Below are 25,242 nucleotides of genomic sequence, written 5' to 3'. Positions count from 1 at the left end.
CTAGCACATACATCCTTGACTGTCTTCTCTCACAACACTTTCATGCACATTATTGGTCTGGCTCTCTTCAGCTTTCTCACTGCATATGCAGATACTAAATTACTTTATTTTTACACACTGACTGGGTGGTTAGCCTGTAACCACCTGGTGGGTTTGTTAAAACACAGATTGGTAGGCCCCAGAATTTCCATAGGTTTTGGGTAGGAAGTGAAAATTTGTATTTCTAACAAGTTTTTAGGTGATGCTGATCCTGCTGGTCTAGGAACCACTCCTAGAGAATCATCACTGTAACTTAGGATCCTCTTTCACTTTCTGCCCTAACTGTTGGTTTGGTGTGTGATTTAGACCTGGATGCACTCCTCTGACTACACACATTCTACTTAGGAGAACTCACCTCTTTTCTTGGTTTCATATGCCTCCAAAAATGCTCCTCCTACAGACCATGTGACCAGTTTAGAATAGAATATCCAACTGCGTGCTAGACAGTTCTTCTGAAATATTCCATTATATAAAGCCTTGCTTATGGCTTGTTGGTTCTGTAGTTGAGATCTGAACCCAAGTCTGACTGACTCAGATGTCCTTGCTTTTAACACCACATATATCTGCATCTCATCCCTTTTGTGCCAACCTTTGCACGAGTTTGGAGTTTTTTTCATGTCTGAGAAGATGAAGCCTTCTCTGTCAGAGGTCCTTTAGACCATGCCCAGGTTTGATGATTCACCAGGAGAATTTGCAGGACTCAGCATGTAGTTGTACTCACTGCCTCGATTTATTATAGTGAGAGGATACCAAACAAAATCAGCAAACGGGAAGACATATGCGACAAAGTTTGGAGGAAACCAAGCATGAGATTTCAGGAGTTCTGTCACAGTGAAGTTACACAGGATGTGATTGATTTCTCCAGCAATGATTTGGAACAACACAGGTAAAATATTGTCAGCCAGGAAAGCTTATTGGAGACTCAGTGCCCAGGCTTATTATTGGGGCTGATAGCATAGGCACCTTCTGTCCCGCACATACCAAAATTCTGATCTTCCAGTAGAAAAACAAGTGTTCAGCATAAACTGTATTGTTTGCACTGATAGTTTAAGCACAGCAAGCCATTCTTACTATTCCTATTCAGGGAACCCTCCTGAAATCAAATTCCTAAATGCAAGCCAAGGGCCAATCTGCAAGTAAGCCTTTCTAAGTATAGTAGTCTCAGGTCTGTTGTGTTAACTATTTCTGCACACCTTTTAATGAGCCGTTATATATACAGTTTTTTCCTTGTTCATTTTTAACTATTTCTGCACACCTTTTAATGAGCCGTTATATATACAGTTTTTTCCTTGTTCATTTTTAACTATTTCTGCACACCTTTTAATGAGCCGTTATATATACAGTTTTTTCCTTGTTCATTTCCATCTCCACACTGCAACAGAGTAAACTATTTAAAATGCAAATCTGAGCTTATCCTTCCTTGATTTAAAACTCGTCAGTCCATGCTTTTTCTTTCACTGTGAACTAGGGTATGGCCTATGGTCCACCTCTCCACACTCATCTCTTACAACTCTCCTACTCCTACTTCATTTTTCAGCAATTTACGTAATTTCTATGTAATTGAATTATGTAATGGTTAAAAATATGGTCCTTGATGTGTTCTTACCATTTTTCTTCTCAGTTCAGAAGCCCAACCAACATCAGAATATTCTATACATATAGGAAAGAGTGGATTTTATTTTAAAATTTCCACATATAGAATCGAAATGCCATATAAATAGGATAACCCATTGCTTTCAAGTTGATTCCGACTCATAGCAACCCTATAAGACAGAGTAGAACAACTCCATAGGGTTTCAAAGGCTGTAATCTTTACAGAAGCAGACTGCCACATCTGTCTCCCTCAGAGAGGCACATGGGTTCGAACAGCTAACCTTTTGGTTAGCAGCCGAGCTCTTAGCCACTGTTCTACCAGGACTCCTATAAATAGGATAAAATCAGGAAAAACATACTCATTGCCGTCAAGTTGATTCCAACTCATAGCGACCTTATAGGACAGAGTAGAACTGCTCCACGGGGTTTCCAAGGAGCGGCTGGTGGATCTGAACTACTCGTCTTTTGGTTAGCAGCCGAGTTCTGAATCACTGTGCTACCAGGGCTCCATAAGTAGGATAAATTTTTTTTTTTTTTTTTATAAATAGGGTCTAACCCCATAGAAATTATTCTGGGGCTTAGTTTTCTCTAGATACTATACAAATGGGAGAAATGATATACACGTGCTTTGAGAATTTGTGCTATGTAAGATCCATCATACATACATTATAGGGCATACATACCACTGGATCACATTGAGAGATTATGTGATATAGAAATTAAATCAGAATTATAAAGGTGGAAAGAAAGGAGGACCCTGACATACAAAAGAGTAAAGGCTCAAGATCAGATGGTAAGTTGACTGCCAGCTCAGGACTCTTTTCTACACATTCAGTCCTGCATGCCTAGGTTTCTGAGTAATACACAGTCTCACTGTCAGGACCAAAAGAGTAACCTTTTGATCACATTTTTTTTTTTTAAGAATTTGAAACTTTCTTGGGGTATAAAAAATGAAAACCAAACCCACTGCTATCAAGTTGATTCCGACTCATAGTGACCCTATATAACATAGTAGATATAAAGACCTGTTAATTTTGCTCACCCATAAGCTGTGTAATTATTATTCCTCAGGTCACCAATGATAGAAGAAAAGAGAAGACCTGAATCCCCCTACTATACCATACTGAAGAGCTGAATAATTTGTCATTCAATAATTATCTGAAATTGTGCTCATACTTTTGACAAGACAATGTTTTTTTCTCAAAAAGAATATTCAATATATATGCCCATTTCTATGTTGTTTTTAACATTATGTATTGATTCTAGTAAAAATATCACCACTTGTCTGTCATTTTATCGTACTATGGTGGCTTACACGTTGCTGTGATGCTGGAAGCTAACCCACTGGTATTTCAAATACCAGCAAAGTTACCCATGGTGGACAGGTTTAATTGGAGCTTCCAGACTAAGACAGAATGGGTAGAAGGACCTGGTGATCTACTTCTGAAAAAATTGCCCGGGAAAACCTCACAGATAGCAGTGGAACATTGAGTGATACAGTGCTGGAAGACAAGCCCCTCAGGTTGAAAGGCACTCAGAATATGACTGGGCAAGAGTTGCTGCCTAAGAGTAGAGTCAACCTTAATGATGTGAATTGTGTAAAATTTTCGGGCCCTTCATTTGTTGATGTAACACAACTCAAAATGAGAAGAAATAGCTGCAAATATACATTAAAAATTGGAAAATGGACTATAGGAAGTATGAATAAAGGAAAATTGGAAGTTGTCTAAAATGAAATGGAATACTTGAAGATCAATATCCTAGGCATTAATGATCTGAAATGGACTGGTATTGGCCATCTTGAATTGGACAATCATATGTCTACTATGCTGGAAATGACAAATTGAAGAGGAATGGTGTCACATTCATCATCAAAAGAACATTTCAAGGTCTATCGTGAAATACAATGCTGTCAGTGATTACATTCATATGCCTACAAGAAAGACAAGTTAATACAACTATTGTTCAAATTTACATACTTACCACTAAGGCAAAAGATGAAGAAATTGAAGGTTTTTACCAGCTTCTGCAGTCTAAAATTGATCAAACATGCAATTAAGATGCATTGATAACTATTGGTGGTTGAAATGCCAAAGTTGGCGATGAAGAAGAAGGACAAATGACCTTGGTTAGAGAAACAATGCCAGATATTGCATGATAGGATTTTGTGAAGCCAACGACTCATTCATTGCAAATACCTTTTTTCAACAACATAAACAGCAAATATGCATGTGGACCTCGCTGGATGGAATACATAGGAATCAATCAACTGTATCTGTGGGAAGAGACAATGGAGAAGCTCAATATCATCAGTCAGAACAAGGCCAGGGGTCAACTGAGGAACAGACCACCCATTGCTCATATGCAAGTTAAAGTTAAAGCTGAAGAAAATTAAAACAAGTCCACGAGATCCAAAGATCTTGATATACCTTGAGTATATCCCCCCTAAATTTAGAGACTATGCTAAGAATATATTTGATGCATTGAACACTGATGACCAAAGACCAGATGAGTTATGGGATGACATCAAGGACATCATACATGAGGAAAGCAAAAGGTCATTTAAAAGACAGGAAAGAAAGAAAAGGCCAAAATGGATGTAAGAAGAAACTCTGAAAGTTGTTGAACATCAAGAAGCTAAAACAAAAGGAAGAAATAATGAAGTAAAAGAGCTGAACAGAAGAGTTCAAAGGGCAGCTCGAGAAGACAAAGCATTATAATGAAATGCGTAAAGACCGGGAATTAGAAAACCAAAAGGGAAGAACATGCTCAGCATTTCTCAAGCTGAAGGAACTGAAGAAGTAATGCAAGCCTCCTGTTGCAATATTGAAGGTTTCTATGGAAAAAATATTGAAGCCTCAAAAGAAGATGCAAGGAATACAGAGCTACTGTACTGAGAAGGATTGGTTGACATTCAACAATTTCAGGGGGTAGCATAAGATCAAGAAGTGATGGTATTGAAGGAAGAAGTCCAAGCTGCACTGAAGGCACTGGCAAAAAACAAGTCTCCAGGAATTGACAGTATACCAGTTGAGATGAATTGTTGTTGAAACAAATGGATGCAACACTGGAAGCAGTCATTTGTCTATGCTGAGATATTTGGAAGATAGCTACCTGGCCAAATGACTGGAAGAGATCCATATTTGTGCCCATTCCAAAGAAATGGGATCCCCCAGAGTGTGGAAATTATTGAACAATATCAATAATATTACATACAAGTAAAATTATATTAAAGATAATTTTAAGATGGCTGCAGTAGTACACTGACTGCCAGAGATTCAAGCCAGATTTAGAAGAGGACATGGAACTAGGGATATCATTGCTTATATCAGAGAGATTCGAGTGAAAGCAGAGAATACGAGAAAGATGTTTTCCTGTATTTTGCAGACTATGCAAAGGCATTCCACTGTGTGGATCATAACAAATTATGGATAACATTGTAAAGAATGAGATTTCCAGAACACTTAATTGTGTTCATGAGAAAATTGTGCATAGACTAAGAGACACTTGTTCAGACAGAAGAAGGGGATACTGCATGGTTTAAAATCAGGAAAAGTGTTGCATCAGGGTTGTATTTTTTTCACCATACTTATTCAATTTGTATGCTGAGCAAATAATCCGGAAGCTGGTGTATGCGAAAAAGAAGGCAGCATCAGGATTGGAGGAACACTCGTTAACAACATGCAATATGCAGATGATACAACATAGCTCGCTGAAAGTGAAGAGGACTTGAAGCACTTACTGATGAAGTTCAAGGACTATACTTTAACATAAAGAAAACAAAAATCCTCATAACTGGGTCAATAAGCAACATCATGATAAACGGAGAAAAGATTGAAGTTGTCAAGGATTTCATTTTACTTGGATCCACAATCGGTGCTCATGGAACTAACAGTCAAGAATGCATTGCATTGGGCAAATCTGTTGCAAAAGATCTCCTTAAAGTGTTCAAAAGCAAAGATGTCACTTTGAAGTCTAAGATGTGCCTGATCCATGCCATGGTATTTTTAATTGTGTCATATGCATGCGGAAGCTGGACAATGAGTAAGGAAGATGGAAGAAGAATGGATGCCTTTGAATTATGGTGTTGGCAAAGAATATTGAATATACCACGGACTGCCAGAAGAACGAACAAATCTGTGTTGGAAGCGAGGATGAGACTTAGTCTCACATACTGTGGACATGTTTTAGGAGGGACTAGTCCTGGAGAAGGATATCATGATTGGGAAAGTAGATGGTCAGTGAAAAAGAGGGAGATCCTCAATGAGATAAATTGACACAGTGGCTGCAACGATGGGCTCAAACAGCAATGAGTGTGAGGATAGTGCAGGATGAGGAGGTGTTTTGTTCTGTTGTACGTTGGGTCACTGTGAGTCATAACCAACTCTAGGGCACCTAAAAACAACAAGAACAAAGTTAGAAATAGGGTACTGTGGGCTTTCAGACTCTAATTGATTTTACATAATTATCTTGTCCTGAGATTATACTTTTAATCAAGCTATTCTTAAAAAATATATTTTTTCAAACTGCAGTGAGAAAGTCATATTTAAACAGTTACAGATCTATTATATGTGTAGTAAAAATAAGTCATATAAAAAATACAAAAACCAGACCCTTTTTTACTTAGCTGTCTAGCCAGATTTCTTGTATTAACGTGCATTGTTCTGTTTTAGATTTTGACAGTTATAAGGCAACTATTGAAAAAGGTCCACAGTTAAATCAGTCAACTGGGATCTATTTATTGGAAAATTACCATGTGGTAACTATTTTAAATTTGTTTTCTTTAGGGATCATTTTAGACGAGATTGGATTTTCTCTCTGTTTGAACTTGCACATAAATGGTAAAATTATGTTTCATTATTTTTATTGGACTTATAATTTTAAAAACCTAAAAATGCTAATATCCTTGTACATTATACAATTCTTGTTTATTTTTGTACAATTAGAATATAGTTATCAAGTTCTAGTTTTATGTTTATGATATATAAAGCAAATGTATTTGAATAACTGAGTATTACTGATTTTGCTTTTGTGGGGTTTTTCCCCACACATTACGAAGATTTTATTACAGCCCCCCGTCCTTTTTTTTCCTTAGTAAAAACTTGGTCTAGGTAGTATAAAATATAAAACTGAAATGGCAGATTATGGAATCATCTCCTGTCTTTCTCTGAGTTTTGGTTGCCGTAGAGAAACTTGAAATGATACATTTTTTTCTTTTGATCAGGCCCCGTGCTTGTCCTTTCCCTTCTGTAATTTTCAACTTACTGATCCTAGTTTCTATACCTGCTAAATCTAGAACTCTGCGCCTCAACCTCGAGTTTGTACCTCCAGAATTTTAGTAAGTCAATTATTGTCAAATAATATGTCATATATATATATATATATATAAATAAATAAATAAAATATATATATATATTTAATGCTGGATTGTCTGGAAAAGAATAATTATTTGACTGTGAGAGTTAAAAGGCACTTTATCCTTTCTAACTCCTGATACATGAGATAAAAGGGATTCAGTGAGAGAAATTTGAGTTCCTAATTGTTATTGCTGTGAATTTGAGCTATGAGATACTCATTCACTTATTTTAGCTTTAAGCCTCATAGGAGTTCCTCATTGAACCCTGTGGTTGGGAATTCTCCTTTCTTTCCCTGCTTATGTCAAAGAGTTGATCTCTCCTGGCTTTGAACTGCGTTAGGGATATATGTTATCTTCTTAGTGAGCTTGTTACTTTGTCTCTTCTGTTATAGCTACTTGTGTCCAGGTCTCATCTCTATATTATAAGCTCATTGAAGAAAAAATCCGTGTCTTACTATCTTATTCCCCAGAAGCTCAACGTGTAGCACTTAGTGTTCAATAAATATGTTGAATGAGTGAATAAGCTTGAATAAAAGTGGAGATAATGGTCTGTATGTTATCCTTCAAAAGTTACTTATCTAATTTTCTGAGTAACCATTTGTAAATTTATTCAAAACAAAAACCCTAATAAAAGAAACTTAGTTGGAAATATAATTGTAAATTAATTTCAAGCCTCTATTTTTTAAAAAAAATCTAGTTGTAAAATTTTATTTACTGAAACTAGAATTAAGTGCTTTTTCTTTTTATTCTTTGTACCAATTTTTAAGTATTTAGAGACTTTTATTTTCATTTTCTCTAAAACATTTCAATAGAAATGGCTGCATAATTAGGGCTATGCTAAACTATAATTATAGAATTCATTTTTAAGATGAAGTGAAAATGGTGGATTTGTGCTCAGCCAAAGAAAGAGCTCTATCTTGGTATTCATCAATTAGTTCTCTGAAATGGTATTTTAATGTATTTTTTGTTAGTTGGGCAAAGATAAATATATGTATATCTGTATCTATATAATCCTATAGGATTTTTATCTTAAACATAAGTAAATGCTCAGGTATAAACTTGTTTAGTTTACTGCAAGGTAGTCATGGCAAGGCATGCAAATAAGACCTCAAAACGTTCTTTTAGAACTGGAGAATCAGAATTAACAATTAAGATCAGAATGTTAGTTCAGTGGTTAGAGTCCCTATTTAGACTTCAGGCTTTTAGCTTTTACAGGTGGTCTCATGAGGAAGGCTTAACCATGGCTTGAACTTGGTGCAAGTCCTATGAAGCTAGGGTTCAAGGATGGTGGAGGTGGGCCAAGTCTCAGCCAGCTCTTGGTTTTCAGAAAGAGTAAAACACTAGAGGAAGAGATCCCTTTTGCCTCTACTGTCTTTCAGTGAGTGAGCAGAATTTCAGGGTTTATATGTGAATTTCTCACCTTGGTGTCACACGGTAAAGGCCAGTGTGACATCAAAGACTGGTATGTTATGTCTTCTATGATTAGAGATTAACCGAATGTCACATCTTTTCTTCAAGGTTAGACATTACAAAGGTTGTTTAGACTTAATGTTTCAAGGCTAGTTTATAAAGATTATGTTAAATGTTCTCTTTTGTCATAGAATGCAGGGGCAAGGTCAACTTAAAGATTGTTTTCCACATCCTTCTATCTTCTATGTCTAAGTTTAGAAATTTTCTGCTTCTAATTCACATTGTCAGTAATTTATGCATCTGTGGCTCAAGATCATTACAAAGCAATATTACTGAGTCATATATGATTTAACAGCTTTAAAAAATCATAAGTGATTTAAGAACATTACAAAAAGCATATATAACTGTATGTATAGATATGTATATGTAGTTATATGTGCATACATAACTATATATATATATATACATATAATATATGCATTTATTCCTCGGTGTCCTAATAAAGAGAATCATAAGAATATATAATTTGTTCATGATAAAGTTTTTTTGTGTTTATCAGGTCTTCAGCAGTAACTTGTATATAGGTTCTTCGTAATAGTAAAATCAAAGACTTTTCAATTTGGACTGTAAAAGGTAACCAAAGAGAAGTTGACTCACAGACATTTTTAGGTTATGTGTGTATGAATATGTATTTGAATGTATGTAGATGTGTATGCATTTTCTCTATGTAAATGTAATATACATATAGATACTGTTTAGTAAATATGTATACATACTTATGCAAATATTATCAAACCTTAGTTTGCTCTTGTAATCTTTAAAATGAGAAGGGTGGCGTGTTAAACTCTCATGTCTATTACATGATGAAAAGTCTTTCGGGGACATGCTGTTGTCATATGACTGTGGCAACCATTAGCGTGTTGTCTGTGGCTATAATATGGAGACGTATGGTAATAGCACCGTGTGCCATTCTAATGGTGTCTTATTTAGTCTACTGTGACAAATAATTCTACCCAGCTTGTGAGCGGTGACAGCTGAGACTTTTTTGCTTAGATGCCTTGACAGTACTTGTATTAAACAGCCAGAGCCATACACTCCATTAAGTTTCTGTAAAATGAACTGTCTGCTTCTTGCTGTTTTGCTGATAGTGGCAGCAGTTGTAAGCTAATCCTCTCCAGTTGTGGATTGCTCGACTGAGTGCCTTCACTCATGGACAGGTGGTTGATCTCATAGTTTTAGTGGTGTGGCTGCAAGGTTGATAGCTATGATGGGCAAGGAGTAATTCATTTCAAAACAGATTTTTTTTTAGTGCTATTTATTCTAAATTAGGTTGCAAGTATGTCCCTAAATAGAAGAAAACTGACTTTCTAGATGGTAAAGTGATGGATGGCTGTTTCTTAGCACATAATTATTAATAGACTCTTGGTACAAGAGATATAAACATTAGGGACGTGTCTCGAGTGACTGTGTCTACAGGCAAGTCTTTATGAACCAATGAAATCTACATGCCCCTTAACATGTGGAAGTAGATTTAAGAAAAAGTAAATGAGTAATCTTCAATTTCTTAACCAAAGGCAAATCATTGGAAATACTGATACTTGATTTTTTTCAAATATATGGGGAAAAATATAACTTTGAATTAATTTCTCCTTTAAATGGATGGAAATTCCTTTAGGCTATTTCCTTTTATTTTTTGTTGTTGAAAATATAAATATATATAACACAACATTTGCAGATTCAACATTTTTCAGATATACAATTTAGTGATATCAGTTACATTAATCATGTGCAACCATCAACCGAAGTTGTTGCTAAGTATTATAGTCATGCAGTGTACTAAACTTCCTTGCTTCTTTATTTTTCCCCTACAGCAATGAAAAAATGGGATAGTCCTTCTCTAGGTGTTACAGAGACTATTTTTTTCAACATCTACCTTGGATTTGATTTGGAAATTCAATTGGTCCTCCATTTGTAGGCAGCCTTTATATTCTGTTATCACTGGGCTTTATTGATAATGGAGTAAATCTTCGAAGAGGACCAAAAAAAAAAGACAGATGTGTTTACAAGGCTGAACATTAATCTTGATAGAAGTTTTAAAAATTCAGTCATAACTCAAGGAAATTGCACTTAGAAATAGCATATTGGTACTCTTTATAGTATTCTATTTTTTTTCTAGAAAAATTAATTTATCCCTTAAACACTTTTAATGCTCCACTGGTTATATTATGCATAACAACATTTCAATGAAATAAGCTTTAGTATGGTTTCTGAACACATTTTTAGAAGATGTTAGTAATTATATAGAGTCATTAGTGCTTCAGTGGTAGAATTCTTACCTTCCATGAGGGAGACCCGGGTTTGATTCCTGGTCAGTGTACCTCAGGTACAGCCACCACCTGCCTGTCAGTAGAGAATGTGTTGTCATGATGCTGAACAGGTTTCAGTGGAGCTTCCTCACTAGGAAGAAAAGCCTGGTGACCTACTTCTGAAAATCAGCCAATGAAAACCCTATGGACCACAATAGTCCAGTCTGCAACCAGTCAAGGGTATGGCACAGGACGAGGCAGCATTTTGTTCCATTGTGCATGGGGTCACAGTGAGTTGGGGGCTGACTCTCCAGCAGCTAACAACAACAACAGTGACTATATAGACTTGGAAATTAATCTGTGCTCTCGTCTGCAAAAGATTTAGATCTAGCACAAGGATGAAGTACATTTTTTGCTTGCATATGAGGAATCCTTAGTGTATTATCTTTTTCCTTGAGTCTATAAACTCTTTGAGTTCATGTTCTGAAGGTGAGGAAGAATTTTATTCCACTGAGTTGGGGAAATTTTATATTATAATAAACTGTTCTCCAGTACGAAGTTCATTAACTCTTCAAACTACAGAGCCAACAATTAGAGATCTAAAAGCAGTAATTTTATAAATAACTTAGTGCGCTGTAATAGGGCATTTACCTCATCCAGGTGACTGTTCCCTGCTGTGGGCCATTTTCCAGGCAAGACTTCCCTAGGGCCAGGAAAATTATCTTTATTATCGTAGGAGAAAAGGAGGTTTTGTGAATCAGAAAGCAGACCCAGAAACAGCTTGCCCACAGGTCTGGCTGCACTTTAGTTGGGGAAGAAGCTATTAGTCAACTTCAAAGAGTGAAATTGTGTACCTTTTCATTTAGGAGAGACTGAGAAGTGGGACTGATATATCCTTCCTTCTAGTGACTAGAAGAGCATCTTCTGGTGATGAGATAGACAGTGTTAGACAAATGACTCTGCCCCAAGCTTTTCTGCTAGAGGTTCACTTTGAATTGTCAGCTGTGCCCGCCATTGATAGGGAAGGTTTTTCTCCCTCCACTTCCTGTTAACAAAAATAGATTGGAAGAGTCAAGGAATGCAGGAAACAGTCACAAAAGCAGTAGCACCATTACTGAGAGCATTTAGAAAGGTGTCTTTTGGGGTATGAAGAAAGCTGTTTCACCTTCTTTTAATCTCAAGTCAAAATTGCAGAAGAATCTGGATTGCTTTTCTTAAGTCTAAATCAGTGAAGATAGTAACAAAGTTTGGGTCATCCGGAACTGACATTTCTGCATGCTCGCTCTCGCTGGATCTTGACCTCTACCTCATCCCTTTCTTTCTCCCTGACTGTTAACCATATCTGGAACCTATGTTAGGAGTTTAAATATATGTTTTAAAATTACAGAAATATCTAATATGTAGGAGGCACTCACTTAACATTTGCTAAATCAATGTGTTAGCCAATTCATAGTTGTTATTTTATTAAGTCAAATTATAGCTCTGAAATTATAAAAGGATCTAGAGCACATGGAACTGAAATCATATACAGTACAATGAAAATGTTCTGTAGAAGCTAAATCCCAAGCACAGATGTAAATTTAAACAATTTATATAGCACTTATGTCAATTGTTTAATGACATAATGTAAATTACATGTGACTGCAGGGGAACTATTTTCCACTCAAGAGTACCTGATTTGCCCTCCTGTACCTAGATGTCAGTCTCAGAGTATTTATGGAATGCCCACAGGGTACAAAACACGGTACTTGATGTTATAAGTCTATAGGAGACCCTGTTTTGTTAAAGGTGTAATGGATCAGATGGGAAATGTAGAATGATCATTAATTTTAACACTGCTTTTTCCTAAGGGATTTATGCAGATGTTTTAGATTATACTTAAGGAAGCAAGAAAACAAAACATATGAATATAGGGTACTTTACAAGTGAAGTTAGTACTAGAGTGAAGACTTCTGAAAGATAACACTTTAATGTAATTTTATTTTGTGCTTTTTAATTGGGAATAGCAAGATGCATTTTTAGCACGAGGCCCTGAGTGTGGGCCGACTGTTTATATATCAAATCAGTGTATCACAGTGGTGTTCTGGGACTATTTGTTCAGAGCCATTCTGAATTAAACTGGCAGTTGCAATTTCTGGTACCAAGAGTTGTGTTTATTTACCCTCATAGAATGAAATAGGGAGCCATATATCCTGCTCTGTGGTGGTCTCCAGAGTACATGTTGTTTGAGTATTAAATCCGATGCCAAAATCACCTGAGTTTGGGAACTGCCAAAAAGTAGATAATAGTAAGTCTCCCACTAGCAAAGCCCATATAGTGTCAGCAGCTCTGAGGTTAGAAATGTGGATTCCAGAGATTTTAGTGTAGTACTCTTTAGAAGTTCCCCAGAACGGAAACATACCTAGTTTCTATTCTTGGTGTCTAGGTATTCTTGATTGCTGGTATAGAGAATGAACTTTATTATACACGCAGTTATATTTCTATATGCTTACATATACTTGTATATACCCGTGATATGGTTTTAGTACTCATTAAATTTAATAAAAATAGTAAACATAATGTCTCAATTTCAACATTAGAGAAATAAGTAAAATAATACCATTTGAAATTTTTAATTCATTTCATTTAGTCAACATTTTTCTGGTACCGGACATTCTGCTAGGACCTTGGAATACAAAGACGAAGAAGACACACAGCTCCTGCCCTTAAAAAAGTAAATCTTGAGGGGAAGGTTTTTAATCAACCATTTTAGCTACTGAGAAGGTTAAGTTTATTGACAAAATGTGGTCCAAATATTCTTTTCCTGCTCATAATATTTTGAATACTTTATAGAAATAATGCACTTAGCATTTTAAAAAAAAATTATGTGTGTTAGGCACTAATTTCTGTGCTACTTATGTACCTTAAAAAGCACTGAAAGAAAATAAATCATATATTTAGACATAAGAATCTCAGTACAAGTCTCTTTTTAGTGAAAGTTTTGTTAGGAATAGGAAAACACTTGGACATTTTTAGACAAATCAAACAAATTACACAATCTAATGTAAGAAAGTGTGTGGTAGTAAAAATGCTTCTTTACCGCAAAGGATTTTTGAATATCAGACAATACATTTGACATATCAACCTAATTTCTGGAAGTAATAAAAACAAGCTGTATGTAAATAATGGAGTTGATCAGGGTTCAAAAGAGGTCATCTCAATATCATTGATTAGTCTTGTATCTACAAAGTAGTTTTCCTTCCATAATAAGTAAGAGTAAGACCTGCTGTTCATTGCAAGGTTAAATGAAACAGGTATCTGTAGTTCTGCATTACAAAAAAAATACTACTAATTCAGATAGTGCAAGAATCAGGGTTGATTTTCCAAGGACCTTTTATAAACTGGGTGGGAAACAGACCTGTTTTCTTCTTTTCAATTCATTTTTAAAAGAATCAATTAGCATAACTATATGTTTAGGCACTTTAAAATCTTGGCCTAGCGTATATTGTAGAGCCTTTAAGAAGGGGATGTATAATACGTGGGCTTGTCCTCTAAAAAGGATTGTAACTAGCTGTTCTCCATCTTTAGTGAGGTTAAAAGAAGAAGAAGAAGCATTTTAAATTGTAGAAGGAAGAAATTAGTTTAGACATGAAGAAGAAATTCTTGACAGCATTAAATCCAGAAAAGGTTTTAAATTTTTTCTCTTTCTGGATGCCTTTTAAGAATGTAATAGATAGTAACTCAACATGGATGCTTTAGGTGCTGCCATTTCTTGAAGAGTATATACAAAATGATTTCCGGAGGTCAGTATGGCTCCATAATTCTGTGCTTTCATTACCCGTTTTTAAATTTGTTCCATAAATTGCTTGTCCACTTTTAGTAAATTGCAGTATTTCCTAGAGAGAAGGTTGAATAAAGATTCTCATAAATTCAGCAGTGCTGTACTTTGGCAAAAGGTATGAGTAAAGTATCAAAGTATTAAATTCTGTCAACTCTCCCTGATCCCCATCCACTGGGGCTTTAACGTGTTTTCACTCACTCTGCTTAATTAAGTATCCCAGGCATAAATAAGATTTGTATTTATTGTAACACAGCAGTACCTAGAAGAAAAGGCTTCTCTGAGTTAAAGCAGCTCTTTTTGCCCTGAGGACTATATGAACAAGTTCAGAATTCAGCCTTGGGTTGACCCACTGAAGGCATCAAGAAGCACAGGAAAATTTATGAAACTGTTATGGTCTAAGGAAGAGGGATATCTTTCCATTTTTTTTCTGAGTCAGATATTTTGATGTATAGCTACTTTATTGGATGATCACAACCAAATATAAGCTCAAAAGTACCTTGAATGGCTCAATATCATTCTTTAACAAAATCTTTTCTACATTAAAACTTAATTCTTATAAGTATTATTTTGGTTATAGTAACAACTGATAAAAGAAAAGTACTGTCCATGTTGGCTTACGTATTCTAACAACCTCTTATACTAACGACAGTTTAAAAACTAACAGTTGTTAGTAAAACCAAAACCAAAGATATTTAAGAGACTAAAATAGGTACATTAGCCATTTAGTGAGTATGCCAGAAAGTTTACAAATAAATAATAGTGCCTGTGGCTAATTGTTTAAAAAACATGCAGAGAGGATTCAAAACCATAAAAGTTACCTTTCTTAACACCCTGGGTAAGGCTGAAGCAGAAGTTTTCCCTCATAGACACTGAAATTAGATTTATGCCAGTGCTTACAAATGAGACAGATGGGTAGATCATATTGCTTCCACTGTCCTATTATGGATGTTTGGTGAAATTGTTTAAAGTCAAATATGTATTTTCTCTTTAAGTGCTCTGAGCAGGGTTTTCAGTTATATGTTATATTTGAAATTAGCTTGAACACCCTTTCCAATCCTAGCACCCTGGGTTTTCTTGACTTTTCATTGTTGCCTTTGTATCTCTTTGTATTTGCAGTTGAAAAGTTGATGCCAAATTTTGTAAAACATGTTCTCTTCCATGCTGAGATTCTCTATGCCAACAATCTCCCTAAAACGTGTGCTTTAGTAATAAGCCCTGAAAATGTGAACCGATAATGGAAATACTGGCAGCCCCTCATACAACAAGGGTGCTAGTCTGTGTTTCTGTAATTAGGAATGTGATTAGAAATTAGATGCTTTTGCTCTTCAATTTCAAGCCATGAAATGAAGGGATTTGAGTTTGTCTTACTTTTGGCAGACAGCAAATATCAGTCATACTGTAGCTTTCTGAGTCTGGCCACAAAGAGCCTGTTGCTCGATTGCTTTCCAAGCAAATAGTAACTGTGCTTTCTTACTCTGTTTGTAACCACAGCTTGTTTTGAAAAAATAATTATTTCTGTGATTGTCTTCCAAATGTTTTCAAGTTATATTATCTTACTTCTTCCCACCATTCCCAAAGTTTCCTGTCTTCCTATCTGTGATATAAATCATTAAATATCAAAAGATATAAATAATGTTTACCAAATACTTACTATGAACTCTGCACTACACTTAGTGAATTATATATATTTTGCATTTAATTCTCTTGCCAGTCCTCTGAAGGAGATACCGTTATGATCCCCATTTTATAAATGAGGGAAGCACAGTCATGCAACTAAACAGTGATAAAGCCTATATTCTCAATCACCGTGCTGTAGAGCCACTCTATATTACAAAGTGCCCTTTCTGCTAGTAACCATTTTACTTAAGTCGACATCAATCCCCTTGGTCATTCATTCATTCAACAAATATCATTTGACACCTACTATATTTTTTTTTTTATATGCCAGATGATGTGCAAGGCTCTGGGAATGCAAACATGAATGGGTAACAGCCCCTGCCCTTGAGATGTTTACAGACTAATTAAATAAAATATTATGGTGCCTAAGACCATAGATCCCCAAAGTACACTGAGTCATCCTAGGTGCTGCAGCAAACTCACTGGGTGCTGCCAAATGCTTAAAAAATTTTGTGGGAAATATAGCAACATCTGAAGCCCTGGTGGCACAGTGGTTAAGAGCACAGCTGCTAACGAAAAGGTCGACAGTTCGAATCCAACAGCCACTCTTTGGAAACCCTATGGGGCAATTCTGCTCTGTCCTATAGGGTTCCTATGTGTTGGAATTGACTCGACAGCAACAGCTTTGTTTTTTAATTTTTTTATAGCAACATCTTTTGAACATTTCTTGAACTACTCTTCATTTATATGTAGTTTTTCAAGTTACTAGAAATTATAGGACATAAATGCTTCTTAGGTTGTTTAGACTTAACTACTTAACAAATGGAACTCTTAGGTATTTCTTTTGGTCTAGGTTACCATGAAATAAATTACTCAGGACACATGAACAGAGAAAGCATGGGAACATTGGGCCTAAGGAAAGCAGTTTGATATTTATATCAGAACAGTATCCAACAAACAAAACTGAACTAGAGAACTCAGAATTCAGGAGAAGAAAAAGAAAATTGGGCAGTGAAATTGGTGATAAAAGTGATATATATTTGAATACACAGAAGTACTTGGTGTTCTCACAAAGATATTTAATGAAATCTTGTTTAAATGAGTTTGAGTGGCTGCAGGATAGTAATTTGAATTCAAATTAGAAAAGATTTTTTAGGAAATAAGTCAAAATTCTTTTAGTGAGCTAATTTACATTGATTTGGTTTATGTCTAAATAATAAAGACATAATGGACTATTAATCTTATTTATATGAAGATGTTTTTGAGACTTTAGTCTATTGCCTTTAATCTTAGGCAAAATGAATGCACTGAATAGGAAGAGTATATTATGCTATCACCTTAAAAAAATATATGATTATAACACCTCAATGGATAGGTAGACATCTCACAGAAAATTCGCTGCAAATCTGAAAGATGTATTTGACGATCCAGTGTCTACATACTTCCAGTTTCCTCTAGTTCAGAATTGCTGTAAGCTTCTCTAGTAATTTGAGGCCTAGAGCATGTTGAAATTGCTAGCAGTGTTCCCTTAGCTACTTTTTTTCATGAAAAGATGATTATGTGATGCTAAGAGGATTTGTTGACAAGAGGGAGAATTTTTATTACACAAGTCTGCTTTAGGAAAAACAAAAAAAGAAACCATGGAAAATAGCAGTTGGATCATTTTCTGGAAGATTAGAGAGATTACCACTGGGACTTGCTCCTATTATCTTAGCGCTCAGACTTAACTATACTTTTCATATCAACAAGTGAGAGGGTGAAGAATGAGAAAATAGGAATGATCCCTCAGGGGGAACACATGTAGGAGAAAATATTCATGAAAAAATTGATTGCACTTAAAGTCTATATTTTCATATGTGAAGGGTAGGGCAGTGTGGTGCTAAACAGCACTTTGATTAAGAGAAGAGAACCTGGACTCAACCCTTATTTCTGTCATTTATTTAGAGATATGACCTTAAGCTTGTTATTTAATCCTGTTTACCCTCAGTTTCCACAACTATGAAAGAACATTGCAGGAACGAGTAAATGAGACAACGCAGGCAAAATACTTAGCGTAGAGCCTTGTATACAGTAAACTTGATCAGTCACATTTGATTGCTAGTAGAAGAGCCCCTAATAAGATATATAAAAGTGATTTTGTGTTTTATATTGTTACCAAAAAAAAAAAAATGCAGAGTTGCAGTCCTCGTTTGGTAAGGTGGTTTCACCATTTCACTAGCACTCGGGCTTTATCTCTATTGATGCTTCATCATTCTTAGCATGGGACTCCCAACAACACATCATCACGGTTCAAAATGGTCCTGAATCTATATCCATCATGCCTATGTTGGAGTCAGGAAGCAGGAGGAAGGGGGAAAAGACAAAAAGGTATGTACCCACTGCCTATGCCCCCTTAGATGAAGTTTTCTGAAGATTCCATTGAAGAACTTGTTACTTATCTTTGGCTGTAGCTTTGTGACATGGCTATGGCTAGCTAGTCTAGAAAACATTGCCACTTACTTGGAAACATGTATTTCTGGAATAAAACAGGGTTCTGTTACTAAGAAAGAAGAGGAGGATAGATATTAGATGGGCAACTCATGGTCTGTTACATAAACTCCAAATAAATAGTAACATAACCTGAGCCTTTATTTTTTCACCTATAAATTGGGTATAACAATATCTACTTTCTTGAACTTATGAGGGAATTAAATGAGATTAAATATGCCTAGAGGATTTTTTTTTTTTAGAGGATTAAATTAGATTAAATGTAATTTTTTGTTGAATGGAGCTCTGGTGGTGCAGTGGTTAAGAGCTTGGCTGCTGACCAAAAGTCCTGCAGTTTGAATCTACCAGGCACTCTTTGGAAACCCTATGGGGCAGTTACACTCTGTCCTACAGGGTCACTATCAACTCGATAGCAATGAGTTTTGTTTTTTCTTTTGTTGGTTTGTTGAATGATTATAAAAGCATTAATGCTTAGATTCTAAAGTATCCTTTAGCATCGATTAAGTGCCTCTTTAAATTTCTTAGATTTTAAAATCTGTAATTAATTTCTTGAACATTTTTGATACTTCAATTATCAGAAACTAATAGTATTTTTAACACTCTTAGATCAATTTGTTGAGTGATTTATAGGGATCTTATCAGCGGATTCTTATAGAAAATGATTCAAACTCTTCCAAAATAGTACATCAATTCTACATTTATCCTGTGTGAAATATGTTTTCATTTGTCCCTACCATGTAAATAAGAGCCAAATTATCCCATATAAAATTTTATAAAGGGCACCCCATCCAAATTTGCTTGGAAAATGGGCTGATACATTTGTAAATTTGTAGTTTAGCATAAAATAATTAACACAAAATAATTACAACTGACTTACTGCCATTTTACTGAGCATTGTTTACAATGTTATCCAGAAAATACTTCGCTATTTAAGGATCATTAAAATACTTTACATTTGTTAATAATTTTACAATTGATGAAACACTCTGGCAAATTATACCTAATTTCCTAACAATAATACTCTGTAAGTAAATAATAAAAATTGGAAGAGAAGTAAAACTGTTCAAGGAGCCACAGCCCTCTTTAATGTCATTATATAAATTCTGGTTATCTGAGTCTAAGTCCAGTGCACATTTCATCCCATGATAGTGTGTCTCCATTTAGATAATTAGTATCAAATCATTGGCATCATGTGGAAATTGGTCTGCACCTTATCCTATGTCACAAACCCAGCCTTTTTTAGAATAATTAGTAGTTATTTATTAATAGTTATAGCAAGTTGTCTGAGTCATCTAGTGCTGTCATAATAGAAATACCACAAGTGGATGGCTTTAGCAAATAGAAATTTATTTTCTCACAGTATAGTAGGTTACAAGTCCAAATTCAGAGCATCGGCTCCAGGGGAAGGCTTTCTCTCTCTCTCAGCTCTGGGGGTAGGTTTTGACTTCAATCTTCTCCGGTTGAGGAGCTTCTCAGGTGCAGGGACCCCGTGTCCAAAGTATGTGCACTGCTCCTGGTGCTGCTTTCTTGGTGCTGTGAGGTCCCCCACTCTCTGCTTGCTTCCCTTTCCTTTGATCTCTTGAGAGATAAAAGATGGTGCACGCTACACCCCAGGAAAACTCCCCTTATCTTGGATCAGGGAGATGACCTGAGTAAGGCTGGTATTACAATCCCACCCTAATCCTCTCAACATAAAATTACAATCACAAAATGGAGGACAACCACACAATACTGGGAATCATGGCCTAACCAAGTTGACACATATTTTTGGGGGGACACAACTCAATCCCTGACACAGGTTCTAAAGAGCAGAATCATATTTGTTTCCTCTTTTTTCATAGTTTTGAAAATGCCTTGTTAGTAGTCATGAATATATTTTTTAGTGTTACAAATCAACTCAATGGCAGCTAACAATAACAACTTATTTACTTTTTCAGACTATTATTAATTAACATTATTTAAAATTAAGTAGGTTATTTGAAAATAAGTAGTATATTTGAAACACTGTTAGATTTATTGTATAACACCACCAGTCACCGGTCAGTTTGCTGTACTGTGGTGGCTTGTGTGTTACTGTGATGCTGGAAGCTATGCCACAGGTACTTCAAATATCAGCAGGGTCACCCATGGTGGAGAGGTTTCAGTGGAGCTTCTAGACTAAGATAGACTAGGAGAAGGACCAGTGAGTCTACTTCTGAAAAAGATTGGTTAGTGAAAACCTTATGAATAACAGAAAACATTGTCTGATATTGTGCTGAAAGATGAGCCCCTCAGTCTGGAAGGCGCTCAAAATATGACTGGGGAAGAGCTGCCTCCTCAAAGTAGAGTCTACCTTAATGACAGGGATGGAGTCAAGCTTTAGGGACCTTCATCTGTTGATTTGAAATGACTCAAAATGAGAAGGAAACACTATAAATATTCATTAATAGTTAGAATGTGGAATGTACAAAGTATGAATCTAGGAAAGTTGGAAGTCATCAAAAATGAAATTGAATGCATAAAGATCAATATCCTAGGCATTAATGAGTTGAAGTGGACTGGTTTTGGCCATTTTGAATCAGACAATCATATGGTCTACTTTGCTGGGAATGACAAATTGAAGAGAAATGGCATCATATTGATCATCAAAAAGAACATCTCAACCTCTATCCTAAAGTACAGCACTGTCAGTGATAGGATAATATCCGTAAGCCTACAAGGAAGACCAACTAATACTATTATTATCCAAATTTACTCACGAGCTACTAATGAGAAAAAAAAAAAAAACCCACTGCCATTGAGTCGATTCTGACTCATAGCGACCCTATAGGGCAGAGTAGAACTGCCCCATAGAGTTTCCAAGGAGCATCTGGTGGATTCGAACTGCTGACCTTTTGGTTAGCAGCCGTAGCACTTAATCACTACGCCACCAGGGTTCCCACTAATGAGAAACATGAAGAAATTAAAGATTTTTACCAACTTCTGCAGTCTGAACTTGATCAAACATGCAATCAAGATACATTGATAATTATTGGTGATTGGAACGCAAAAGTTGGAAAAAAAAGAGGATTGGTAGTTGGAAAACAGGGCCTTGGTGAAATGATGCTGGAGATTGCATGATAGAATTTTGCAAGACCAAGGACTTATTCATTGCAGATGTCTTTTTTCAACAACATAAACATGTGGAGTTCACTGGATGGAATATACAGGAATCAAATTGACTATATCTGTGGAAAGGGACTATGCAGAAGCTCAATATCATCAGTCAAAACAAGGCCAGGGGCCAACCGTGGAACAGACCATCACCTGCTCATATGCAAGTTCAAGTTGAATTTGAAGAAAATTAAAACAAGTCCACAAGAACCCAAGTATGATGTTGAGTATATCCCACCTGAATTTAGAGACCGTCTCAGGAATAGATTAAATGCATTGAACACTAATGACAAAGACCAGACAGGATGTGAGATGACATCAAAGATGAAGAAAACAAAAGGTCATTAAAAAGATAGGAAAGAAGGAAAAGAACAAAATGGGAGTCAGAAGAGACTGTGAAACTTGCTCTTGAACACAGAGTAGCCAAAGCAAATGTAAGAAATGATGAAGTAAAAGAGGTGAACAGAAGATTTCAAAAGGTAGTTCGAGAAGACAAAGTAAGGTACTATATTGAAACGTGCAAAGACCTGGAATTAGCCAAAGGGAAGAACAAGCCAGCATTTCTGAAGTGAAAGAACTGAAGAAAAAATCCAAGCCTCGAGTTTCAATTTTGAAGGATTCTATGGGCAAAATATTAAACAACACAGGAAGCATCAAAAGAAGATGAAAGGAATACGCAGAGTCACTGTACCAAAAAAAATTGCTTGACATTCAGCCGTGTCAGGAAGTAGCCTATGACTAAGAACTTTTGATATTGAAGGAAAAAGTTCACGCTGCACTGAAGACATGATGAAAAACAAGGCTCCAGGAAGTGACAGAATACCAACTGAGATGTTTCAACAAACAGATGCAACATTGGAAGCACTCATTCATCTATGCAAAGAAATTTGAAAAAGAGCTACCTGGCCAACTGACTGGAGGAGATCCATAGTTTTACCCACTCCAAAGAAAGGTGATCCAATAGAATATGGAAATTAGTGAACACTGTCACCAATATCACATGCAAGAAAAATTTTGCTGAAGATAATTCAAAGGTAGGTGTAGCAGTACATCAAGAGGGAGCTATCAGAAATTCAAGGTGGATTCAGAAGAGAACATGGAATGAGAGATATCATTGCTGATGCCAGAGGCATCCTGGCTGAAAGCAGAGAATTCCAGAAAGATGTTTACATGTGTTTTATTGACTATGCAAAGGCATTCAACTGTGTGGAACATAACAATTTATGGATAACATTGCAAAGAATGGGAATTTTGGAACACTTAATTGTGCTCATGTGGAACCTGTACATAAACCAAGAGGCAGTCACTGGAACAGAACAAGGGGATACTGTGTGGTTTCAAATCAGGAAAGGTGTGTGTTAGGGTTGTATCCTTGCACCATACTTATTCAATCTGTTGTCGTTAGGTGCCATTGAGTCAGTTCCGATTCATAGCGATCCTTTGTACAACAGAATGAAACACTGCCTGGTCCCGCACCATGCTCACAATTGTTGTTATGCTTGAGCCTATTGTTGCATCCATCTCATTGAGGGTCTTCCTCTTTTTTGCTGACCCTAGGCTTTACCAAGCATGATGTCCTTCTCCAGGGACTGATCCCTCCTGATAACGCATCCAAAGTATGTGAGATGCAGTCTCACCATCCTTGCTTCTAAGGAGCATTCTGGTTGTACTTCTTCCAAGACAGATTTGTTCATTCTTTTGGCAGTCCATGGGATATTTAATATTCTTTGCCAACATAATTCCAAGAAGCTGGACTATATGAAGAAGAATGCTACATCAGGATAGGAGGAAGACTCATTAACAACCTGTGATATGCAGATGACACAGCCTTGCTTGCTGAAAGTGAAGGGGACCTGAAGTACTTACTGATGAAGATCAAAGTTGACAGCCTTCAGTATGGATTACACCTCAACATAAAGAAAACAAAAATCCTCATAACTTGACCAATAAGCAACATCATGATAAACGGAGAAAAGAAAGACTAAAGTTGTCAAGGATTTCATTTTACTTGGGTTCACAATCAATACCCATGGAAACAGCAGTCAAGAAATCCAATGGCATATTGCATTGGGCAAATCTGCTGCAAAAGACCTCTTTAAAGTGTTATAAAGCAAAGATGTCAAGTCACATTGAGGACTAAGGTGCATCTAACCCAAACCATGGTAATTTCACTCACCTCATATGCATGCTAAATCTGGACAATGAATAAGGAAGACTGAAGAATTGATGCTTTTGAGTTATGGTATTGGTGAAGCATATTGAATATACTATGGACTGCCAGAAGAACAAACAAATCTGTTTTAGAAGACGTACAGCCAGAATGCTCCTTAAAAGCAAGGATGGCAAAACGTTGTCTCATGTACTTTGGACATGGTATCAGGAGGGACCAGTCCCTGGAGAAGGACAGCATGCTTGGTAGAGGTTCTGTGAAACAGAGGAAGATCCTCAGTGAGATGGATTGACACAGTGGCTGCAACAATGAGCTGAAACATAACAAGGATTGTGAGGATGGCTCAGGACGGGGCAATGTTTCTTTCTGTTGTACGTAGGGTCACTATGCATTGGAACCAACTCGATGGCACCTAACATCAACATCGTACACCAAGGGACACTGTATTTTCCATTCTCTTTTGAAAATCTTTACCTGTTATATCATTTTTATATTTAGTCTGAGGGAATGAACATAGTTAGAATGATCTAGGTAATATCCTCAGAATTCTATTGCTGTTTCTTTGAATGACAGAACATTGAAAGTTCAGTCATTCCTTTTTACTGTTATATCATGACTAAAAACAAAAAAAGCATAAAATATTGAAACACTAGTGTTACTTTTTTGTTTTGATAAACAAAAGTACCTGAACAAAATGTCCAAATGACAAGAAAAAATTTAAAATATTTTTTAAAAAGGATATTGTAAACATTGGAAACCAGTATTTTATCCTAAATAATCAGAAACGTCCACAAAGATGTTTATATATTATCCATTGAAGTTATATATTTATACTTGTAAAAAAATCTAAGTGTAAGAGAATAGTTAAATAATTAACAGTATAGCCATTATATGTTGATTATTATCTACCTTTCAAAAAATAATGTTTTCAAATATTTTATAACAAAAATATTCACAATATTTTTTTTGTTAGAAGACGACACATAACTATATATACAGCTAAATTACAGTTGTGGTTTATAGGAACACACACAAACACACACCCATTTCTTTGGATGTAAAGAGGTTGAACTATCTTTAATTGGACACAACTTTTTGATAACTTATCTATTTATGCTTTTGCTTAATTTTCTATTAGTATATTGGGTTTTATTGACTGATTTTCAAGAGTTCTTTGTGTATTAGGGATAATAACCCATGTCTGTCAAGTGTGCTCATTTCCTCCTTTTTCATTTTATAGCCTTATTTATAGTGATCTTTTCCATCATTCATTACACAGAACTTTTCATGCCCATCTCCCTCTATTCTCATC

General features: G+C 35.8%; 1 protein-coding gene across 8 annotated transcripts in view; it reads left to right on the top strand.

The window, feature by feature from the left end:
• The window catches only part of NAALADL2 (N-acetylated alpha-linked acidic dipeptidase like 2), a 1,621,055-nt gene that overhangs the window by 178,719 nt on the left and 1,417,094 nt on the right, over positions 1-25,242 (top strand). Inside the window, exon 4 of one of the 8 annotated variants that reach the window (XM_049867805.1) lies at positions 6,420-6,473. The exons of the other annotated variants lie outside the window; for them this stretch is intronic. The gene's annotated coding sequence lies outside the window, so the exon portion shown is untranslated. The remainder of the gene's footprint in view (positions 1-6,419; positions 6,474-25,242) is intronic. 8 annotated transcript variants of the gene reach the window in all.

Source organism: Elephas maximus, chromosome 23, assembly GCF_024166365.1.
Source record: "Elephas maximus indicus isolate mEleMax1 chromosome 23, mEleMax1 primary haplotype, whole genome shotgun sequence".
In the NCBI taxonomy this organism is placed as follows: domain Eukaryota; kingdom Metazoa; phylum Chordata; class Mammalia; order Proboscidea; family Elephantidae; genus Elephas; species Elephas maximus.
The sequence above is the reverse complement of the archived record's forward strand: the minus strand, read 5'-3'. Positions and strand labels throughout refer to the sequence as shown.